Here is a 23,965-nt window from a genome sequence, read left to right as displayed (position 1 = left end):
CTCAAAGCAAAAGCCAACAGGAGAGGATTAAATACTCATATCAATGTTGTCTGTGGCTCATATGTAAATTCAACAAAAATTGGGGCCTCTTGGGCATGGGGTTTTAAATGCCAAGAATTGGTTTTCATAGTATTATTTGTGTAAGAGGCACTTTTTCAGCAATCTAGCATCATTTCAATATTGCTAGCATTTAGTGCTGGTTGCCAGTCAATGAGCTCAATGAAATGACTAGTAGAGTCTGAAAAATGATGTTATTTTGGAATAGAATGAATCTATGTCAATGCATTCACCTAAGGAACGCCTGACTTCACTACAGGGGAAAAACCCTCTATGCCATAATAGATTTCTCTCTTTGTAGAGAACTCAAAAACATTTATTTCCCCTTAGGGTTAGGGTTAATTCTGCTTTTGATCACACTGTTAGGCAATTTTGGGAGAAAGAGAAGTCACAGTAGAATCAGCTCCTTCATCCCAACAGGACAAATGCAAAACAATCTTCTCTTCATTTAGAAACAAGGAGATATATGAGCCTTTGAAACTCTCTTTGGTGGCCAGCTTGTTTTCTTTCAGAATTTCTGCCCTTACCATCACCAGAACTCTTCTTCCTCAATGAGTCCAAACTAATTAAAATAGCAAAGCTGTTGGGGGAAGAGCTATAAAAGTCGCTGAAGCCACATCTTATGCTAAATTTAACCTTTCTGTTTGAAGGGAGGATAAATGATAAACCAATATTACAATGTATGCATACTTCTGCAAATATAGACTGCTTTTATTGCTTTTCTTATCTCAGTTTGATGTTGAATCTGATCTAAAATTTCTAAAATCTTTTCCCATAATAGAAAAAAGGAGGAAAAGCTTTCTCTTTCAATCATCTTAAAAATGAGTTACTCAATGAGCTCTCTTGAAGTGAGAACGTGGTTGTGTTTTAGAGTGATCGAAGAGAAAAGAGATTAATAAATCAGAATCCCATGTTCGAGGTCATTCCTTATAGCTGCTATCAATTGAACAACCTCATTCTTCCCATTAATATGTATCTCTATATCTCTATATTTTGCTCCTGAAGAAGAGATCATCACTCACAGTCAGTAGACAAGGAAACTTCTCGATTATCACATACTTTTTCTCTATGATTGTTGTTCATTTCCAGGTCATTCAGATTAATTCTGTCTAAATTATTATTGTCTGATCTCAGTTTTCCTTTCTCTGAAGGTGGCCACATTTGCTGTATTACTTTTAAAATATGCTGTATTTTGACTACACATTTATTTTTTATTCATTTAAAAATAGTTTTATCAAAATTGTCTTTGCTAGAACTGGAACTTGTCCTCCATTTTATGAATTGACTATAGGAAGTTTCATGACTGATTGATAATTAAGCACTCCATAAGCCAAATTTATGGACAAATGATTTTAGCTGTTCATCAAAATAACACATGAAAAATAAGTTTCTAACACTTTTGTCTAACACACAACCTTAATGTATCACTTTCAAATTTTTCTTTAAAAAGTTTTTTTTCTTTTTTTCTCCATCTCTTCTTCCACATTCTGGGTTATGCTCCTTCATCTTGTAAAAGCACCATTTATTTGTTCTTTTATCTCCATTATGAAAAGAAATTTTATGTAGCAACTTTTGCTACATAATTCACTAGCTTAGTCAAAAAAAATCCTACCTACGTTTTATTTAAGTAGGTGAATATATGTATAGGTATATATATTCTATGCATATGGATTTTTCTTTCAGAATCTTTTGTCTTTTCTTTATAATAGTCCTTTAGACTTCCAGATAATTCTAATCAACGAGGTATTTCCCGGCAGCCCTAAGCAGTGTCACCAAAATATCTAGATTTTAATTGAGCAGAATTTGGAAGTTTTAGAGTTAGCATTTCTTCTACAAACTCCATAGGGTTTATTGCCAAATTTGCAGCTTCAAGAACCCTTCAGCCCTCTTTGCTGATGTAACAGTTCTTGTCTAGATGAAAATTATCTCTTGGATTTCTATACAGTATCATGGTTTATTTCAAGATTTAGTATTGGATCAGTCTGTTTTTATTTCCTTGACCATAGCAAAGTACTGTCCTATAATTTGTACAGAATGTCATAGTTTTAGATATTATAGAACAATTATTTTTCACTTTTTATCCTATTTACCTGTGATATTTGTGTTGAATTTGCTGGTCTGTTATAATCTATTGTCATAATCTAGGAATTATTAGAAATTAAATAAAATTATATTATCTTGGTCAAAGAAAAAAAACCATAAACAGAAGATTATCAATATAATCCAGGAAAATTTTTGCCTAAGAGCTACATTCGAGAATCTCTTTTATACTCTTACATTAATTTCCCACATTTCCTACATGGAGCACAAAATATGTATGAAATCACTTCTGATTCTCTCCTCACAGCACCAATCTTGGGAGTTAATCTTGGCTAAGAAAATTAATGTGAAAACTCATCCCATGAGATTTATGGTAACTGGAAACTTAAACATGGCTGTCCTGAATCCAATCCAACATCTTAATTCATATGACACTGGCCCTTGAAAAAGATACCAAACCCTAACCCTAACCCTTTTTGTAACTTAATCTTTTTTTTTTTAAAGGTTAGGCAGGGAACCTCAGAGAAGTATTTTCTCCAGGAAGTTAGTGTCCATTTCAACCCACTCACCAGTTCAAGGAAAGTTCTTTATGAGGCAAGGAAAACTGAAAATATTTTTGTGGGCACCAACTTTGGAGGCTGAAAGCCCTTCTGAATCACAACCCCAATAGTAAAAAAGGACAACAAGACTTCATTTGTCATTTGTGAGCTGTCAGTGAGATGTTCTCACCTGGACAAGAGGATGATGTCGAATAGAAAAGAAAGGACAACAAGGTTTAATTCATCATTTGTGACAAGAGGATGATGTTTACTATACTTAAGAAGAAATGTTCTTTGCCAAACCACAATATTCCATAACTGGCAACAGCCATTTCAAACACACATAGCATTGTTGCCCTAGGATTAAAGTCTTAATTTTCTTGGAAAGTAAACATTGAAGAAAGAAGGGCCAGATTAAAGTCTTTGGAACCACAACAAGCCCATGAATAGCAGCACTATCCACAATGTGCAGTTCCCATAATATAATTATAGACCCATTGTCAGGTGCAAATAACCAAGAGGAATCCCAGAGCACCGATTGATAAAGTTGGAAGAGACCTTGGAGGTTTTCTAGCCCAAGTTCTTCCTATGTCAGGTGCCCCTATACCATTAGAGACAAATGGCTGTTCAATCTCTTCTTGAAAACCTCCAGTGATGGAGTACCCACAACTTCCAGATGCAAACTGTTCATTTGATTAATCATTTTCACTGTCAGAAAATTTCTCTTTGTTATACGTTGAATCTGTTTTTAATGACCTTCAACTTGTTACTTCTTGTCCAGCCTTCAACTGCTTGGAAGAATAAATTGACTCCCTCTTCTCTGTGACAGCCCCTCAAGTACTGAAAGACTGTTATCATATCACCCCTAGTCCTTCTATTTATTAGACTTCCCTCTTCTTTCATCATATGGTTTAGCCTTCAGACTCCTTATCATCTTTGTTGCACTCATTTCATATCATCTCATCATATTTTTTTTGTCTCATGGTGACCAGAATTAGATATAATATTCCAAGTGTAGTTTTACTAGTATTATCATTTCTTGAAATTATCCACCTGTTTATGAACCCTAGGAGTACATTAGCCTTTTTGGCAGCTGCAGCATACTTTAGTGGTGGTTCTACTAGGACACCTAGATTTCATTCACAGTTACTACTGTTGAGCCAGGTATCACCCTGTCTGTATCTGTGGATTTGGTTTTTCTTGCCTCTGTGTAAAACCTTTCCTTTCTGACCACTGAATTTTGTTAGATAAGGCCTAATGTTCAAGTCTTTCATGGTCATTCTGAAACTTGAGCTTATCTTCTAAAGTGTTGGCTGTTCCCCTCAGCTTGGCGCTGCTTGTAAATTTGATGAGTTACCCTGCTATTCTTTCATCTAAATTATTTATGAAGATGTACTGGGCTTTATTTATTTATGAAGATGTACTGGGCCTAAGTCAGAATTTTGGTTATCCCACTGCATACTTTCTGCCATATAGATGTAGTTCCATTGAGAACTACCTGCTGAGTGTGGTTGGTCAGTCAGTTGCAAATTGATCCAATGGTGGTACTGATTATCCCACTTTGTTCAATCTTTCCAAGTGATAAACTTTGGCAGAGTGTGACTATCATGTTGGAATTGAACACAATGCAGGCACAATTAAACAAAACTATTGAATTCAAAGCACACTCTTGCCATTGTAAAGATGAATCAACTAATGGTAAATGCTAAATTGATACTAGAAAAGGATCAATGAAATTCATGGAAGGTTGGGCTTGGGTCTCTTTTGCAATGCAAGAACTCTAAACTGATGTCACATTTAACTCCATCCTCCAGCTTTGTCTGTTCTTCTACATCTACATGATTTATAGCCAAATGTTTTCTTCTTCATTTCTGGTTTATGTTTAAATTCTGCCCCCCCCCCCCCCCCCCGGCTCTGATTTTATTTTATAAATAAGTCAAGATTGTAAACATTCTTTATATTCATTCCTAGACCTATTTTTTCTGATCTTTTGGACTAATAGAAAAGCCCAAAGTCACCCAATTGGCTTTCATGCCTAAGATGGGATCACAGTCTCCTGGTTTCTAGACCAGTATCTTAACCACTACACCAAACTGGCTCTTTATGACTCCATTTGTTATTCATTTTGCAAATGAATCTCTCCCCAAATTCTAACCGTCACTAACAAGGTTCAGTGATTTTGATGAATTTTGACTGCAGCTATGAGCATCTTCAGAGAAGGTTAGTAAACGAGTGTCAAGATGATGGTGACAAAGTCATGTCTCTTTTAAACTGGCAGGTCAAATGTGTGCATTCTTGACTGCCACTAATTCTAATGTTGCATAAGCTGCAGTATGACCCTTTATAGCTTTGGAATATAAAATTAAAATAAACAGGGACTAAAATAGAAATAAAGAAACAGATCATGAAAGAAAATGGTTCCTTTGTACATGCTCCTCCACATTAATCTCCTTTTAATCTCTTTTGATCTCATTTTGTCTGTTTCTTTCAATCAGATGCTGGCAAGACACAAGGCAAAACAACTATGAAACAATTATTATGCTTAACCCTTTGCAATCATTATTATTATGGTTATTCTTTGTGATGAAGCCTTTGCTACTTCAAAACTATTGCCTTATAGTGCTGATATCACTACTGTTTTTAAGCAGCTATTGCTTATGAATACTGTGAAGTCCTTTTTTCTTGCAGATATTTCATTACCAAACTAGGTAATATCATCAATGCTATAAGGGAATGAGATTTGCTCTCTATTTATATACAAGTGGCTTTCCCTATTGGTCTTGGTGAGAGTCTTCCTTATTGTCCTTTTTACCAAATTAAATTGTTTTTTATGTTAGCATTTTGTCTGAGTTAGAAGTTCCTTGATTGGGATATTGTTTACGTCTTGATTGTTGGTCGAATGTTCATCTTGGTGTTGGTGTTTGTTCATCTGGTACTTAATTGCCGGTGAGGAAATATTTGGGGCTTTTTTTTTTTTTTTGGTTCCTTTTTGTCCCTTTGATTGTCTCTTTCAATTAATGTATAGATGATTTTATATCTGTGTACCTGATGAAGGCTGATTTGTTTGAGTTCCAAATCCTAGGAATTCTCTAGACTTTTTGAATTTGGCTTGATCTAGGATCCTCCCAGTCTCCCAGTTAAAACTCTGTGTTTTGTAATTCAAAAGTTTCCATCCTGTCTTCTGACTGCTAGTTGATGTTTATGGATGTGGTCTGCAATACGCTATAAACAAGAATCACTTTAAAAGGTACAATAAAAAGGAGAAGTTAAACTTTTCTTCCCCTAAAGTCTTATGACAAAGGCTCTTCTTTTTCCAGGTTTCCAATTCTTTCTGTCTATTCCCGAATTACGCCGTATTTGTAATTCTGCATCATGCACATTTTTTGTATAGACTTTCTCCTAATAATCTTAGTTTAATACCTTTAATATTCTCTCTTTCCAACAAAGATCCCCAACAGGGATTATTCTCCCTAATTTAAATACTTTTGATCAGACTTTCACCTAAAATATGCAAATGTATAATAGGGTGCTCATTTGTTTGTTATAGATGCTTTTTGATAACAGATTACATTAGCAGTGAATTGAATCACAACATTCAGAGCATTGGAATTTTCAGCATATAAATGTGCTTTGTAATAGCATTGCAAAACTCTAGAAAGAATAAATGGGGGTTTCTTTTACCATCCAAAGAAGGTTTAGGAACATAAATGGAATAAATTCATATAAAATCTAAAGGGACATAGTTATTTCAGTCCATACTGCAGTCCTCTTGCTCTGAATGGTAAAGCCAGCTATAAGGTTCACTGTATAGGTTATGTAATTTCTAGCCTGATAACTTAACCATTGGATCAAACTGATCCTCATTTGCAAGAATCAAGATCAACAAAGTTTTGCCACATTACCTTGGAATGCTGTATGATAACCACTGGTTATAAATCCATGAAATAATAGGAAGGAAGGAAGGAAGGAAGGAAGGAAGGAAGGAAGGAAGGAAGGAAGGAAGGAAGGAAGGAAGGAAGGGTAGTTGTGTCTGTCACTTTGAGTAGAATCCTATTGGCTCAGTTTTGGTGTTTTCCTTTTTTTCTTTATTTTTAGATGTTGCTTTATGAACATGAACACTTTTTTTAAAAAAAAGGTTTGATGAGCTGATAATGGCTGTGGAAAATATGCAGAGGTATTTATTTTTGGATGAAGATAGATGATAAAAGTTGCAGACCAAGAAATATCTCCATGTGTCTCTTTGAAGTTTAAGCCTGCCTTTCCTTACAATAATAGGAGTTTGACTAAATTGGAAAGTGGCAAATTCTTTTATCTTTTTTTTTTTAAAAAAAATAGTTTTTATTAAACATTTTAAAGTTTAAAACGAACCAGAAGAAATAAATACAAAAACAAATACAAAACAGATAAAAACACAAAAAATATAACAATGTAATATACTTTCACAGCTTTCCGTATCAGCATATATATTCTGCTTTTGTAGTTTATAGTTTAATTATTGCCTTCCCTTAGTTTTTAACTAATTAATGATCATGTGATAATTATGTTATAATATAATAATATAGTTAGTACATATAATCAAATTTTACATATATACATTTTTCTTCATAGTGTATTCGATAGTTTTCAAAACTTTTATTTCTTGTTTTGGCTTTAATTCTCTAGTCATACAGTCTACTCCAAATTTTATAATAGTCCAACTCTTCCCTTTCTTTTAACTCCATGGTCATCCTGTCCATTTCAACACATTTAATCATTATCATAATTATCATGTCATCGGTTGGGGGGGATCAGTTGTTCCAATTTTTCACAAAGGCAATCCTTGCAGCAGTTAGTTTGTGTAATGTTATATATTGGTATTTCTTATCCATCTCTGGGTCTAATACCTAATACACATAATTCTGGTTTCAATACTATCCTCTCTTCCATGGTTTCTTCCAACCAATCCTTAATTTTAAGCCAATATTTCCTGGCATGGGAACACGTCCACCAAATATGATACAGCATTCCAGATTTATGTCTGCATCTCCAATATTCTGCAGAATGTTTGGATACATCTTGGTCAATCTCACTGATGATAAGTGCCATCGGTAGAACTTTTTATATAAGTTCTCTTATATACAACTGCCATTGTGAGTTTCCCCCCCAACACCACAAGTAGAGTGTTCTCTCAACCTCAGCAACATTAAGCTGTGTAGACTTCAACTCCCAGGATTCCCCAGTCAGCATGCTGAGTTGAGTTGCTGAGGTTGACATAGACTACACTAGGAAACACATGACAGACTTCAGGATTGGGGAACAGCTAGGATTATTCCAACTAAAGACATTAATCTTTAAAAAATTAAAAGCAATATATTCCTTTGTGTGTTCTTTGTGCGCTCAATGTACTCTAATAAGTTTATTTATTGAATGTTTGTTTGGGATTGTAGTATTTCTATATCAACTTTAGTTTTTCTGCCTTTCTGTTCATAATGATAGTTTGAAGATCAGTTAAGAGAATCGTTGCACCAATATTGGCAAACTGGATAAACTAGTGACTATGGTAAAAGCTAATATTTCCTTGTTTTCTACTATAGCATTCTTTCTTCCTTTTGGTATAGGGTCTTTTTCTTCAAATACAGGACAAAAGATAGTCCATTCTTACCAGAGTTATGAACATTTGTTGCAGAACTGTTGGTTATTTTACAATGAGAATTTGATATTTGGCTAAAGATTTGCAAAGGTTTTTATTCTATAGACTATTGCATAGTCTAATCTCATAGATTCTGTGAATTTATTATATTAAATATTAATCTGAGATGCAAGTTAGGGTATAAATGAAATAGGTAAATTATAGCTAAATTAATCATTATAACTTTTGTATTAACAAGAAGCCTGTATTAAAATTTGCATGCATGTATATGATCATCTAATACATTTCTTTTCTGTTGTACTATTCCTAGTATGCCTAGTTCAAAGAATTGCATTACAATATTTTGTACTAATGTTGCTCTAACTCAGTGGTTCTCAAAGTGGGCAGTACCAACCCCTGGGGAGCGGTGGGATGATTTAGGGGGAGCTAAGAGGCAAGGAGGGGTGGCAGGGGGGCACTAAGAGGCAAGGGGGCAGCAGGGGGGCACTAAGAGGCAAGGAAGGTGGCAGAGGAGTGCTGGAGGTCGCCCCCTTGCAGGGCGGAAGACTCTACTTGGAATGATAGGGCCATAGAAGGGGATATAGTGTGTTGTGTGTAAATAACAAGCCCCAGAAAGGCCATCCAGCCTCCAGCGAGACCTCATACCAGTGATAGGGAAGAAAAGCGAGAAACACACACCTATGGGTGCATTTAAAATCAAAGCAGAGTAGCCAACTCGTTTCTTTCCCAAGGCTCCTTCTCCCCGCTTGAGAGCTCCTCCCGAAATCCTTACCAACAAAGCAAGGGCTTTGCCTGGCTATTCCGCTTTGTGCTCCTCTTCCCGCTGCCCTTCCTGCCACCGGTGCTCGGGCTGCTCCCTGGCGCCAGAGAGAAGAGCGCCCTGCCAATCATAAATACAGCAGGGAAGCTGAAGAGGCAGGTGGGAAATACATGGTGGAGGAAGGAATCTGTCGTACCTGCAAGGGAGATTTGCATGACAGTACATGGAATGGTTTCACTGGAACTCGGGAAGAAATGGGCCATTTCAATACTTAAGGTTTAAATCTAGAAATGAGGGGCTCTAGTTTTGGGGACCACAAGTTCCCCCTATGGCTTGTGCAGACAAAGAGAGGATCAGAGTCTTGAGCTCTTCCTCTACCTGTAACCAGGTTTTTAAAAACAGGGATGCTCCAGGTCCCACATCCTGGAGTTCTGCCTACAGTTTGGGAAATAGCTGATTGCCACGTCTTTGAAAAGTCATTTTTTCTGGTATCACTTCATCAAGCCCATCCATCACATTAAGAATTTATTGAACAGTGAAGTAGTTACTAAATTTTACTGAGTTTACTAAGTTACTAGTTAGTAAGGTTCTTGATAAATGACTATCAGACTTTGAAAACCTGGTATCACTGGATCATGTTCAACAATTTTGTTGAATTAACATTATCTAAAAAGGTTTTTAAATTGGATTTTGAATAAATGTGCAATTAATTGTTACAGTTTTGAATTTTACTGGTACTATCTTCCTTCTGTCGTGCAAACCGCCCAGTCACATGATCCCCCCCCAACTACTCCCACAAAGTCATGCCCACAGAACCAGTAGTAAAAAAAAATGAATTCCACCACTGCTTGGAGGGCACTGAGGATCAGTTTGTAGCACCAAGGGGGCGGTGGACTGAAAAAGTTTGGGAACCACTGCTCTAACTTTTTTGTCCTTTGTGTTAGGGACCTTTCCATGTGCATTTTAGGAGTTGTGAATCGCCGAGTAATGTTCTGAAAATGGAGGTTTTCATCAGAGGTGACCATTCTAATTTACTGAAAACCTGAGAAATCCTGTTACCTATTTAGTGGTTTTTTTTTAACCATAAACAGGGTGAAGAATTTAGGGAGATTATTTTTAAGCAAGGGTCACCCAATGAAATTGAGTCCTGGAAATAAATCTGTTTCCTTTGTTTGTTTCATTCTTTTACAGAACTTTTTTGTACAGAACTTACAATTTGGAACTGGTTACTATGAGAGGTGTCAGTCAAAGATAATAGAAAGTGTCTTCCAACATATAAATAAGAAAAAAAAAATCAAGGAAACAGTTGATCCACCAAAGAGAGAAGACAGCAAAGAAATAACATGTAGCAGAGAGAAAGCAGAGCAGCTTAACTTATTTTTGCATCGGTCTTCATGCAAAAAGAAATTATAGTGCAATGTATCAAAAATATAACTCTAAAAGACTAGAAATAAATGTTAAAATAAACATAAAAAATGGTAACAGAACCCCCCTCTGATCTTGATAAATACAAATCACTGGGACTTTGTGGATTACATCCCAGAGTTCTATAGGAGCTGGCAGATGTCATCTCAGAACCACTGTACCACATCTTTTAAAAATCCTGGAGCACAAGGGAACTACCAGAGGACTGGAAAAGCACTGATGGTTCTCATCTTCAAAAAAAAAAAAAAAAAAAGAAGGGGGGGGGAGCAGATCCAGGAAACTACAGACCAATCAGCCTAACATCAAAAAGATAATTTAAAAAAAATCTAGAAATGAGTAAAGTAATAACTAGAAGTCAGCGTGGATTTGCTGAAAACAGATCATCCCAACCAATCTTACTTCATTTTTCAACATATTGACTAAACTAGTAGACCAGCAAAATACTGTGGACATAATATATTTAGACTTCAGCAAGGCATTTGACAACCAACTTCTTGGTAAGCTATAAAAAAAGTGGAATAGATAGCATCAGCACCAGATGGAATTGTCACTGCTGACAAACCGTACTCAGCAAGTAGTCCTTAATGACACTACATCTACATGGAGGGAAGTAAGCAGTAGTGTATCACAAGGTTCCGTCATAGGCCCAATATTCTTCAATATAAATAAATAACTCCTTGGGTGGTGCATTGGACTAGATGACTTAGAAGGTCCCTTCCAACCCTATATCTGTATCAGATAAAAGAGCATATCATGGCTAAATTCAATCATTGTAAATTTTGTATTAACCAGAAGCCTGCATTTTGTACTAATGTTGCTCTAACATTTTTCCCTTTGTGTTAGGGACCTTTCCATGTGTATTTTATGAGTTGTAAATTGCATGGTAGCCTTCCAAATTTCATCAGGATTTCATCAGAAGTGACCATTCTAAATTATTGAAAATCTGGCAAATACCTTTTTAGGGTTTGTTGTTTTTTTTTTTTTTTTTTTTGCCATAAACAGGGTGAAGAATTTAGGGAGTTTATTTTGAAGCAGAGGTCACCCAATGAAATTTTGTCCTAGAAATAAATCTGTTTTTTTTTTTTTTTTAATAAAACGTATAATTCAGCTTTGGAATTGGCTACTATGAGAGGTGGCGTTGGTTACCAGCTTGGTTGGTTTTACAGAATATAGACCATAAGGCTGGGAGGGACCTCAAAGATCTTCTAGTCCAATTCACTGCTCAAAAAGTCTTATACCATCCCAGTCAAATCTCCAGTAAACTTTTATTCCATTGATTAATTGTTCTCACTGTCAGAAAACATCTCTTTACTTTTAGTTTGGATCTCTCTTTAATAAGTTAATGATCTCTTCACTATGAGATCCCCATAAGTACTGGAAGACAATTATCATATCCACCTTAATCCTTCTCTTCGATAGGCTGGACATACCTGGCTCCCTTAACTTCTTTTTCCTTCAGAAAAGGGTTACACCAATTCATAGAAGTCATGGAAATAATCATGTAACTTACCTGGCACAGTCCAAATTTACAAAACGTTGATATAGCTTGGGATGGCATTTCATTGCCTTTCTGGAGATGATCCTAATCCTTGAAAGACAAGTACAAAATATTTAGCAGAATAAATCTCATCCATGCCAAGGATCTGTAATAATAAACACACACTCTGACATTTAGCTTTCTCATGGCAGAGATTAGAAAATAACAGGAAAACATATTTACTTAACCACTTCTGCAAAGGAAACTTTTTAACAGAATGGAGAAGCCAAAGCCCTTATTTATATTTTACTGCTGTTCTCTACACAAGGAGATGGCTTTTTTCTCTGGCATTTGATGGCATCTTATAGTCTTATCTAATGGCCCAGCTCTTGATCAAAAAATAAGAATCCCAAACATCTCTGAAACACCAAAGCTTTTCTTAAGATTTTTAGATTCATAATTAAGATTTCACAAGTTAGTGTTCTTCAGATAGACCTTCAACTTTTAAAAAAAATAGACGAATGTACTTTGATTTGAATTGTGAGCTTATGGGCATTTTATCACCCTTGAAAACAGCAAGCATACTGCTGCCAACTATTGTTCATCTCCCACTTGATTATTGTAGTGTGTTCTACAGCTGCTTCCCGTGAAGAGTATTGGGAAGCTACAATTGGTCCAGTTTTGGCATGGATAGTTTTGGAGGCTCCTTGGATAGCAAAGGTAAAGGTTCCCCACACATGAGTGCTAGTCATTTCTAGCTCTAGGGGCGTTGCTCATCTCCGTTCCTAAGCCAAAGAGCCAGAGCTGTCAGAAAATGTCTCCGTGGTCATGTGGCCGGCATGGCTAAATGCCAAAGGCACACAGAGTGCTGTTATCTTCTCACCAAAGTGGTCCCTATTTTTCTATTTGCATTTTTTGCATGCTTTTGAACTGCTAGGTTGGCAGAAGCTGGGAGAAATAACGGGAGCTCACTCTGTTATGCGGTGTTGAACTGCCGACCTTCTGAACGACAAGCTCAGTGTCTTAGCCACTGAGCCACTCTATCTGATCTTTTACTGGGTTCTATTAAGAATGTTAATTATTATCTTTAAAGCCCTTCATGCCATGGATGTAGGCTATCTACAGAATCATCTTTCCCCAATAGGATTGACTTTCCCTACTCACGCTGGTAGAAAGGGGCTGCTGCAGATCCTTCTGCCAATGAATTTCAGCTGGTGGGATCCAGAAGAAGAACATCTTCTGCCATTGCTCCTCCCGTTTAGAACATTTTGCCACAGGAAGTAAGATCCACTCTCTCTTTTATTCCTCAGGCAAAGCCTTAAAATCTGGCTATGCTCACCTTACTCTCCAAATCCTTGGGTTTTTGGGCTTTTTATATTTTAAAAAAGTTTAGTTTAATTGTTTTAGTTTAATGTTCTTATATTTATAATTGTCAAATGTTTGTGTTTTTTAATTTCTAAGCTGGTCAGAGTCATCTTGAACCATGAGATGGGCATAAAATAAATAAAAATAAATGCATAAAATTGTCAAAAGAAGACAGTCAATGGTCTGAAGCCTATTTTCATCTATATATTTTGGCCAGATGAGATTTTGAAAAGTTGCAACTCTGGAAGATCGAGAAAAATATTAATTGATATTTTGTATTGTATTATTTTATATTGATAGCCGGTCCGAATCTGATCAAACACTAGTAAGAATTCATATTCAATCCTACTTAGTGGTGATAAAAGCGGCAAAACAGCAACATTTTCCCACTCTTATCACGTCCGCAGATAACTGCCCAGCTGCCCTGTTTAGGGTGACCCACTCCTTACTTAACCAAGGAGCTGGGAAAAACCTGTTGCAGGGTAGGGCTGAAGAATTTGTTCAGTATCTGCAAGATAAAATCGCTCAGATCCGGACAGGCTTGGACTCTGACTGGGTAGATTCGGGCCAGTCGATGGGGATGAATCTTGTGGAGACTATCTGGGATGACTTTGATCCTGTAACCCCCGAGGGCATGGACAGGATTATAGGGAGACTCAGTGCTGCCACTTGTGTGCTGGACCCGTGTCCCTCTTGGCTTCCCGGGAGGTGACACGAGGCTGGCTCCAGGCGATTACCAATGCTTAATTGAGAGAGGGGTTCTTTCCCACCACCCTGAAGGAGGCGGTGGTGAGGCCTCTCCTTAAGAAGCCTTCCCTGGACACAGCTTCTTTAGCCAACTCTCGTCAGATCTCCAACCTTTACTTTGTAGTGAAGGTTGTTGAGAATTCGGTAGCACATCAGCTTCCCAAGTCCCTGGATGAAGCTGTCTACCTGGATCCATTTCAGTCGGGTTTCAGGCCTGGATACAGCACGGAGATGGCATTGGTTGCATTGGTCAATGATCTCTGGCTGGCCTGGGACAGGGGCTGCTCCTCTGTCCTGGTCCTATTAGACCTCTTGGCGGCTTTCAATACCATCGACCATGGTATCGTACAGCGACGACTTGAGGGGTTGGGAGTGGGGGACACTATTTTATGGTGGTTCTCCTCCTACCTGTCCTCCTACCAGTTTGTGTTGACTGGAGGGCAGGGATCGACCCCGAGGCGCATCACTTGTGGGGTGATCACTGTTAATTTTAATTCATTTTTTTTAAAAAAAAATGCCATTGTCAATTTTAATTGGGTTTGGGATATTCTATTTAATTTTTTAAAAAATTGTATTATGTGTTTCTTTTAATGTTGTACGCTGCCCTGAGTCCTTGGGAGAAGGGCGGCATATAAATCTAATAAACCTAAACCAGAATGAAAGAAACAATGGAAAAGAACCAGATAAAAATTAATTTAATTCTATGCAAATTCAATTAATTAAATGCAGAAGGATCATCCCCCCTTCTATCAAATTATAAAATGCAGCTTGTTGGAAACGCAGGTGGGGGAATTACTGTAAAGTGTAGGTCATTAGTGGCTACATTTGGCCCTGGTAGAAGAGCGATTGTGAAGCTGAGCCATCAATTCAGGAAGAATTAGCTTTGTGAAATTATTTCTCTGCCAAGCTTTCTTTAAAAAAAACACATTGTTCCTTGGCACATGCTCAGAGGTAGTTCCTGTTGAGTTCAATAGGACTTAACTCTGAGTAAAAACATACCCAGAATCATCATCTATGAATGTAAGCTTTAAGAAACACCAACTATTGATATTTCTTGAGGAATACCTGCAGCCATGAAAACTTCTTCCACAATTCACTAGGTTTTGCCATTATTGTGTATATACAGCTAGTTTATATTTTAAAATTATTTCAGCCTCAGTGTCATCATTTTATAAGACAGACTCAGGAGTTTTGTCTAATCCATTGTAGTTTGAAAATTGTCACAGCCACAGAAGGTGAGTAGGAGAAATATTTACATCAGCATGCTTATTCACACATACTCCCCGCCCCTCTTTTTTTTTTTGAAATTTTGATTCAAATAAGCTTGGATCAATAAGCTCATTTAAGATCACCAGAAGGTCTGTAAATGAGAAATGATATAGAATATTTTGATTACCTTCTACCTCATCCCCCGTACCAAACTGTATGAATGAAAATTGAAAATTTCTCTTGATGTTACAGGTAGTCCCCAAAATATGATCACAATAAAGTCCCACATTTCTGTTGTTAAGTAAGATAGTTGTTAAATGAATTTCCCCCCATTTTATGACTTTTCTTGCCTCAGTTGTTAAGTGAATGACTTCTGTTGATAAGTTAGTAACCTGGTTGTTCAGTGAATCTGGCTTCCCCATTGATTTTGCTTATCAGAAGGTTGCAAAAGGGAATCGCATGATCTTGGCACACAGCACCAGTCGTAAGTACGAACTGGTTGCCAAGCATCTGAATTTTGATCACTTGACCATGGGGATGCTGGAAAGGTTGTAACTATGAAAAACGGGCATACGTCACTTTCTCAGTGCCATTGTAACTTTCAACAGTCACTAAATGAACTGTTGTAAGTTAAGGACTACCTGTGTTGTTCTTTGGTGTAGGAGAATAATGTTGAAGGACAACCTGTCTTCTACTACCTGTAGAAGAAGACACATTGCAACATTCAGAAAAAGTTAAACATCACAGTAAAAATTATTTCCAACAATTTTCTTTCTGAAAAGTATTTGTTCCTTTTATAATGAAGTTAGATTCATTCAACAATTAATAGAAAGCAATCAGGTAATGGATTTCTACTATCCAGATGAATAACTTTGATTACATCACCAGTTTCCCAGTTGAAATAACAGTAAGAAACCAGTGATTATCAAAGGATGACTGGAAAGATTGAAGAAGACTCATCATTTATTTTCCTCCCCGGTGTTGCTGCTCAAGAGTTGAGGAGAAATCATAAATCCTGGTAGGCAGGCTATTTCTGCTGACTGCTTGCAATTTGGCAGTTCAAATTTCACCAGGATCAAGATTGACTCAGCCTTCCATCCTTCCGAGGTTGGTAAAATGAGGTCCCAGATTATCGGGGCAAGAGGTTGATCCTGTAAACTGCTTGGAGAGGGCTGTAAAGCATTGTGAAGTGATATAGAAGTCTTAGTGCTATGGCTACTGCTACAAGAAAGGGATCAAGGCTATGCCAAAATGACTTTTACATATATGGAAATTGTCAGGGAATTGGACAGCAGGTGTCATGCTAAATAAATATATTTTACATAGATCTATACAGAAAACTAGATATTCAGGCAAACAGGAGCCTCATGAGGTAAATCACAGAGTACACAGATCTGAGGGTGATCTGGCTGCGACATCTGTCACCCCATTGATCTCCAGGATTGATTCAGCTGATCTGGCTGGCTAGGCGGGTGTCCCCTTCCTCCCTCACCACTCCATGTGCGTCCCTCCTGAAGCTGTGCACTCGGTGGAAGAGGATGACCATCCCAGATAGAAGGAGTGTACCGATCTTCGGTCAAGGGTACACGATAGCTGCGCTCCCCTGCTAGAACCTCCAAACAAGCTCAAGATATTCAGGCAAACAGGAGCCTCATGAGGTAAATCACAGAGCACACAAGGCACACAGTAAAAAAAAATGGGGGGAGAGAGACTTTCCCTCCCCCTTCACACCCATAGCAACCAATCACATGCAGATTGCCTCATGCAAGAACAATCGGCTTTAAGTGTCTGCTATGGCTCATTGTGCAACCCCACAGCTCCAGTTACTAAATTTTAATATCTTAACAAAAGCAAACAAAGGTACACTTCTAAATAGGAGGCTAATCTCTGTAGCATCAAACAAGCCACATGGTCTTCAGAGGAAAAAGTTTCCCATCCCTGCAGGAAGTTCAAGGATTGCCAATCAGCTGCTATTGAGAAGAGCAAGTATATCATAGCAACTAAGGTGTTGAGTTTGGATTGGAGTGATCCAACTCTTCACTTATCATCAACCATTGATTACTATTAGCTGGTGGCTTATTCCAATCTATCTTAAATTCAAATAATTGTAGAGATATAAAATGTCAGAGGAACCAAGAGTTGTTCTAGCTATTCTGCTGTTGTTCAATAAAGTCAGTTGCATTTTAAACTGTTTCTGTTCTCATCAGTCACTCAGTTCTGAGCAATTAGTTATTCCTCTTTCTTATTTTATTATGCACTAGTTGTAATATTTATAAGCTTCCCAGAATCATCTCTGGACAAGATGGGCAGCTCATGAATAATAATAAATTAATTCAGAAAAATAAAATAAATAAAATAAAAGTTAGCAAGGATGAACGCTCCAGAATCTAATGTATATTATCAAATGCATTCATGGTAGCGCAACATCTTCTTCATCGTAAAATTTACCATGTTGTTAAGAATGTGGTTGATACATTCAAGGCAATCTGATTTAAGACTATGAGAATCTGATATCCTTCAGTTCCAAATTATAAGACACTTGAGGTTTTTATATCACTTTTTAAGATGACAGAAAGACAAGGAAGAGATGGAATGTGTGCTTTTAAATAGCATTTTGTTGCTAAATGTTGCAGGTGGTAGCTTTAACTGACCAAGTTAGTTACTCTTGCCATCTGATCCGGTCAGAGAAAGCAGCTAATCCTTCAGGAGAAAAGCTGTTCCATTTGTGTAGTAAAATAGGATTTCACAGATGGCTGTGAAATCTGGAACTGCAGAAAAATAAAAACAGATATTTTGGAATTGAGTACTTGAGTCCTAAGAACCAGGACACAAGTGAGCAATTTTAGTGCCTCTGTTGGAGAAGCTTTTTCCACTACAGAACAGAAATAGAAGTGGAAGGATGAGGCTCTGGAAAACCAAGTCCTCTAATGTCTGAAAGTACAATTCTCCCACTGTCTCCTTTGCAGTCTGAGAAATTAGGGAGCATCCATTTTGAGCCTCTTGCTCCATCTACTATGCAACTATGAGCCATATTGTCTCTTATGTTATTGTTCCCTCGCTTTGCCCAGTCTTTTTCAGGATCATTCCCGCACACCATTACTCTTTCTGATTCAAAGGACAGTGTGAAATTCATGTGCTCTGTCTGGAAACATATCTACCATTAATATCAAATTGTCTCATTTAGAATTTTCAAAGCAAAGGTAGTACTATGTAATATCATCATCCCTTCCTATTCTCTTGGATCTTATCTTGGGTGTCAGCAGAACAAAGTGTGTGAAAGAAGATCTGGCACCAAAACCACAAAGATTACTGACTTTATGTTGGCAAAATCCACATAACTGGTGAGCTTCATTTACTGTAGCTGTTATTGCTCCTAAATCCTCTGGCCAAATATGATATGAAAAACTGTCAAACATTGTTACCAATGCATTAAAAATATGTCTGACACTGCAGAGTAGTGTTCACTTCTGATTTACAGCTGAAGAGCTTCTGTGGTCATGTGGCCAGCATGACTATATGCAGATAGAAGACAAATAAATAGCAAGTATTTAAGGATGCAGTTGAGACTCTTGCATAGTAGATGTCAGGGTTGCTACACATACGAAGATCATTTAAAAAGACACTATTATTTAAAAATCTAAATGTTTAAAACTGCTGTCTTTTAATGGCGTATAACATGCCCTGCCAGGATAACAAATGGTTTAACAAATCTCAGAGGAATTCCAAACAATTTATTTAATATCCATATATTTATTACCCATTTTATTTTACTCATGCTCATTATGCATGAAGCATTCACTATCTCATACAGTGTCACCATATAAACTTGCTTATTCCATTTTATAGACAGAAAGCTCAAGCTACTATTATCCAACTTGCAAAAGACCACTTGGTAAATGAATAGTTGTAGCAGAATCTAAATCCAGATTGATTCCTTTATGTGCTCCTTTTCCAACATCAGCACTGTCACAGATAGATTCCTGTGCTGAAATGGTTTCCAGAAGAAATGGGGTAAATTTCAGAGGATTAAGAGGCAATTCTGCCTGGATATCATGTGTGAGAGAAAGAGGGTGAAGACAGCTCCCCCCCACTCTTGATTGTTCACAGATTATTGTAAATTGTTGAGATATGTAGACAAAACATACCTGAGTATGTTTTCACAGCCCACAAAGTAATGGCAGAAGATTGTTACACTTATGGGAATTCATGCTCTGACAGAACTACTGAAAATTGAAGAAGATTTGCTGCTAGATATGAGGTAGCTACTTCAGGTGGCAGGCTTGGAATGCAGTTTGAAATTATATTTATTTTGCTAAATTTCTCACCCAGTCTTGAGAACTATCATTTAGATTTTTCCACTGTAGGTTATTCATCCATCTTTCTTAACTTCTGGGCATCATCCTGGAAAGTTTGCAATCAGACAGACAGTCTGGTACCCAGTTTAAATGAATAATGTGAGATTACATTAAAAAAAAAAACCTTTCTAAGGCTTTGCTTTCCTGAAAATATTATTGCCACAGCAATGGACTATTAGAAAAAATAAACTTTACTTATTATTGGTGCCAGCCTATTGAGGATTTTGTACTGGACTTGATAATTATATGTTCACTTACAGTGACAATTCATCCTATGGTATCAAAGTGAAACATTTTCAAGGAAAAAACAAGAAACTCCAGTAACCTTTTGAAAAGCACACATGTTGCAATATGGGAAAGATTTATATTTAGAGGCTCTTTCTGAGCTAGATTGAGACAGGTGACTGTGAAAAAGCTAAATCGAACTTCTTTAATACCAGTAGATATTTCACCTAAAGGTGTAACTCATGATTGCATGTAAGTTCTTGATACAGTTTACTTCATCAAACCAGATTTGAAAGATGAGCCTTTACAAGTGCAGAATGAGAATAGTTTATTGATGAAAGCAGTTACATCTGGGAAAGCCAGCATAAAATTTGGGAGAGGAAACATTGCCTTTCAATACACCAGCTCAAAAGCAGAACTTGTTGCATTAAATATGCATTGCAATTGGCAAGTGGTAAAATGGCCATTTTTTTTTCTTAACAGCAAATAAGCCTGTGGTGTTGTACGTGACCATGGAGCTTTGTGGCAGGGAAAAGGTTTGATTATAGCAAAAGATAATCAGGTTAAATATGGAGAAGAAATATTGCAAATTTTAGATGCCATCTGGAAGCTAAGAATGATTTACTAGTAGGATAAAGACAGGTGTGTCTTTTTGGACTTGAAGGAAGATTTCCAAAATCAAATTATAGAGAATCCAGTGGTTGATCAGTAGGCTGTCTCCACATCAACACAATGCCCGTTGCTGCAGACCTGAAAGTCAAAGTAACAGATTATCAATAGAGCAGGGGTGTCAAACTCAGGGTTGTATTTGATCTTGGGGAAGGGGGGGGATAGGCATGGCCAGGGTGGGTGGGTGTGGCCAGCTTAACATCACTTGTGCCAATTTTGCCTATGGTGGCTTGAGTGCTTTGCCAGAGAAAACAGGTTGCCAAGCTCCATTTTCAGCTGCAACAGCCTTCTGCAACACTTTGCCAGCAGAAATGGAGTTTGGACCTCCATTTTCGCTGTCAGAGGCACTGTGGGCAAGGCCTTCCCTGTTTCTTGGGTGGCCCTGTGGACCATATCTAAGCAACATGTTGGCCGGATCAAGCCCCTGGGCCTTAAGTTTGACAACTTTGCAATAGAGTAAGACAGCACTTGCCTCACAACCAAACTCTGTCATTCCTTAGCACTAACCCAAATTTCTTTCAGGTTCTACATTGTATAAAAAGACAGGGTGAAGTTATTCCTGGTCCTTTCCTATAAGCTTCAGGATTTCTTCAGCACTTTTAAGTGGCTTCACTGAACTGTAGACCTTTGGGTCACAACCAGCTCTGCCCTGATTTTCTCATTTCTCTCTTCCACCTTCACTTGTATGGAGATACCTACAAGTGAAGAGAAAGGACTGTCTCTGTCCAGAAAGTGCTTGCCAGGGAGAAGCACAAGGCTATGAGAAGGCCAGGAACTTTGTTCTTAGATGAAAGAAACAGCCCTGGACATTCACCTCATTTGTTGTGGCTGCTGTTTGAAGGAAAAACAAAATAATAAGAAAATCAAAAGAATTCTAAAGGGATACTTTTTCTTCTGTGTACATTCACTGCAGTTTGGAAAATCTAAACCAGCTTTCAGCAAGATCCATTATGATATTTATAGTGATCAACCTTTGGAATCCGAGCACATTGATTAGAGGTAATCTTTTACTAACCATTCCATCTCCACATTTTGTTCCAGGTGCAACCAATCCAACATCTGGCGTTTCTGGAAAGTAATCCATTTGGCATTCCCATTCATTTCCATGTCTGCAGTATAACCTGCCACACTTTACATCCCTGAAAAGGAAAGAGTGAATTCATTCTAATTAAAAAGTTTGAGTTTGAGTTTTATTTCATTTGTATGGCGCCCTTTTCCCTAAGGGGACTCAGGGCGGCTCACAGCTCAAAAAGGGAAGGGGGGATACAGACAGTTTAGTAACAACACAAAACAATACATAATTAAAAAGCACAACAGTCATACTATTCGAACTAGGGGCAGCGAATCTTTAGCCCCAGGCCTGTCAGAACAGCCAGATTTTAAGGGCTATGCGGAAGGCCTGGAGGGTGGTGAGGGTACGAATCTCCATGAGGAGTTCATTCCAAAGGGTCGGAGCAGCCATAGAGAAGGCTCTCCTCCGGGTAGTCGCCAGTCGACACTGGCTGGCGGATGGAATTCGGAGGAGGCCTAGTCTGTGGGATCTAATTGGTCTAGTGGAGGTAATTGGCAGAAGGCGGTCTCTCAAGTACCCAGGTCCAATACCATGAAGGGCTTTATAAGGGACGACTAGCGCCTTGAAGGGTATCCGGAGACCAATTGGCAGCCAGTGCAGCTCGCGGAGGATAGGTGTTACGTGGGTGAACCGAGGTGCACCCACAATCGCTCGCGCGGCTGCATTCTGGACAAGCTGAAGTCACCGAATACTCTTCAAGGGCTGCCCCATGTAGAGCAAGAATGGAGTAATGAGAGGATGTTCATTTGCTAATCGCTTCAGTGACTTACAATATAATAAGAAGTTAGAAATTGCTTAAAACAAGTATAATTAGAATAAAAGCTAAAAACCAAGATGATGGGCAGCCTGGGGGTGAGAATTGCCTCTTCCTGGTCAGCCATCCCCAACATAGCAGGCCCATGTTGAGGACGCAGGCCAAGAGGCAGAACCAGGTTCATAGGCTGTTCCGGGAAGCCAGAATTCTGGGGGCAGATCTCACTTCTGATAAGAAAAAAATCGCCAAGCAGAAAAGGCTTTTCTCCTGCATCTGGACAGCCAAAAGTCTTTGGCTGACGGAATCTGAAGCAGGCACATTCCACCGAAGGACTGGGCCAGGTCAATTCCACCAATATCTTGGACCTATTTCATAAAGGGCTTAAAGGTAATGACCAACTGCTTGAATTGGGCCCAGAAGCAAACTGGCAATCTATGTAACTTGTGTAACAATGTGATCACACATTCCATGTTCCAGGCGCGTCCACCACTGTTAGCATCATTTCCTTCTGTACCAGTTGTAGCTTCTAAATGCTCTTCAAGGGTAGCCCTATGAAGAAGTCCAGCCGGGACCAGAGCATGAGTGATGTTCTAACAATATTGATCTTGGCTTAACATTTACATGTTTTTGTTTTATTAGAAATGGAGAACCAGACGTTTGCCGCACCTCATTAAATAGTTGCTCCCTGCTTGGGAGCTCCTCCCGAAATCCTTACCCACAAAGCAAGGGCTTTGCCTGGCTATTCTGCTTTGTGCTCCTCCTCCCTGATTTAATTATTTTTTAAAAACCCGGATTGAAAAAAGTGATCCAGGAGGAGGCAGAGGAGGGGGCTGCCTCTCTTTCTCTGCTGGCCTGCGCTGGAGCAGCAGCCCTTGCCAGCTGGCAGTGCGGAAGGAGGGCGCTTCCCGTCCCGCCATTAGAGCCTCTCTTTCTCTCCCACCCACCTGCCTCGGCCCACCACATGTCAAGCCTGCAGTGCCCCCCGGATGCTTCAGGCGAGGTCGTGATTGTTTCATTAAGCACGGAGTAGGCCAAAAGTGAGGTGGAGCAGGTTTTGAGGGAAAGCGAGCATGCAAAGGGAGCTGCAGGGAGAACTAGTGATGCAACGGCAGAGGCCTTCCTGCATGGTGACAGAGCTTTATTCTCCTCCAAAACTACGTCTTCCCTCCCTCCAACCCACATACCCCAAAACCTCTGGTTTTTCTGCCGCTGCCCTTCCTGCTATCGGTGCTTGGGCTGCTCCCTGGCCCCAGAGAGAAGAGCACCCTGCCAATCATAAATACAGCAGGGAAGCTGAGGAGGCAGGTGGGAAATACATGGGGGAGGAAGGAATCTGTCGTACCTGCAAGGGAGATTTGCATGACAGTACATGGAATGGTTTCACTGGAACTCGGGAAGAAATGGGCCATTTCAATACTTAAGGTTTAAATCTAGAAATGAGGGGTTCTAGTTTTGGGGACCACAAGTTCCCCCTATGGCTTGTGCAGACAAAGAGAGGATCAGAATTTTGAGCTCTTCCTCTGCCTGTAACCAGGTTTTTAACCAGGGAGAAAAATCAAGGCAAAAGTTGATCCACCAAAGAGAGAAGACAGCAAAGAAATAACAGGCAGTAGAGAGAAAGCAGAGCAGCTTAAATCATTTT

The sequence above is a fragment of the Thamnophis elegans genome, chromosome 13 (assembly GCF_009769535.1).
Source record: "Thamnophis elegans isolate rThaEle1 chromosome 13, rThaEle1.pri, whole genome shotgun sequence".
Taxonomy (NCBI): domain Eukaryota; kingdom Metazoa; phylum Chordata; class Lepidosauria; order Squamata; family Colubridae; genus Thamnophis; species Thamnophis elegans.
This window is presented reverse-complemented; position numbering follows the sequence as displayed.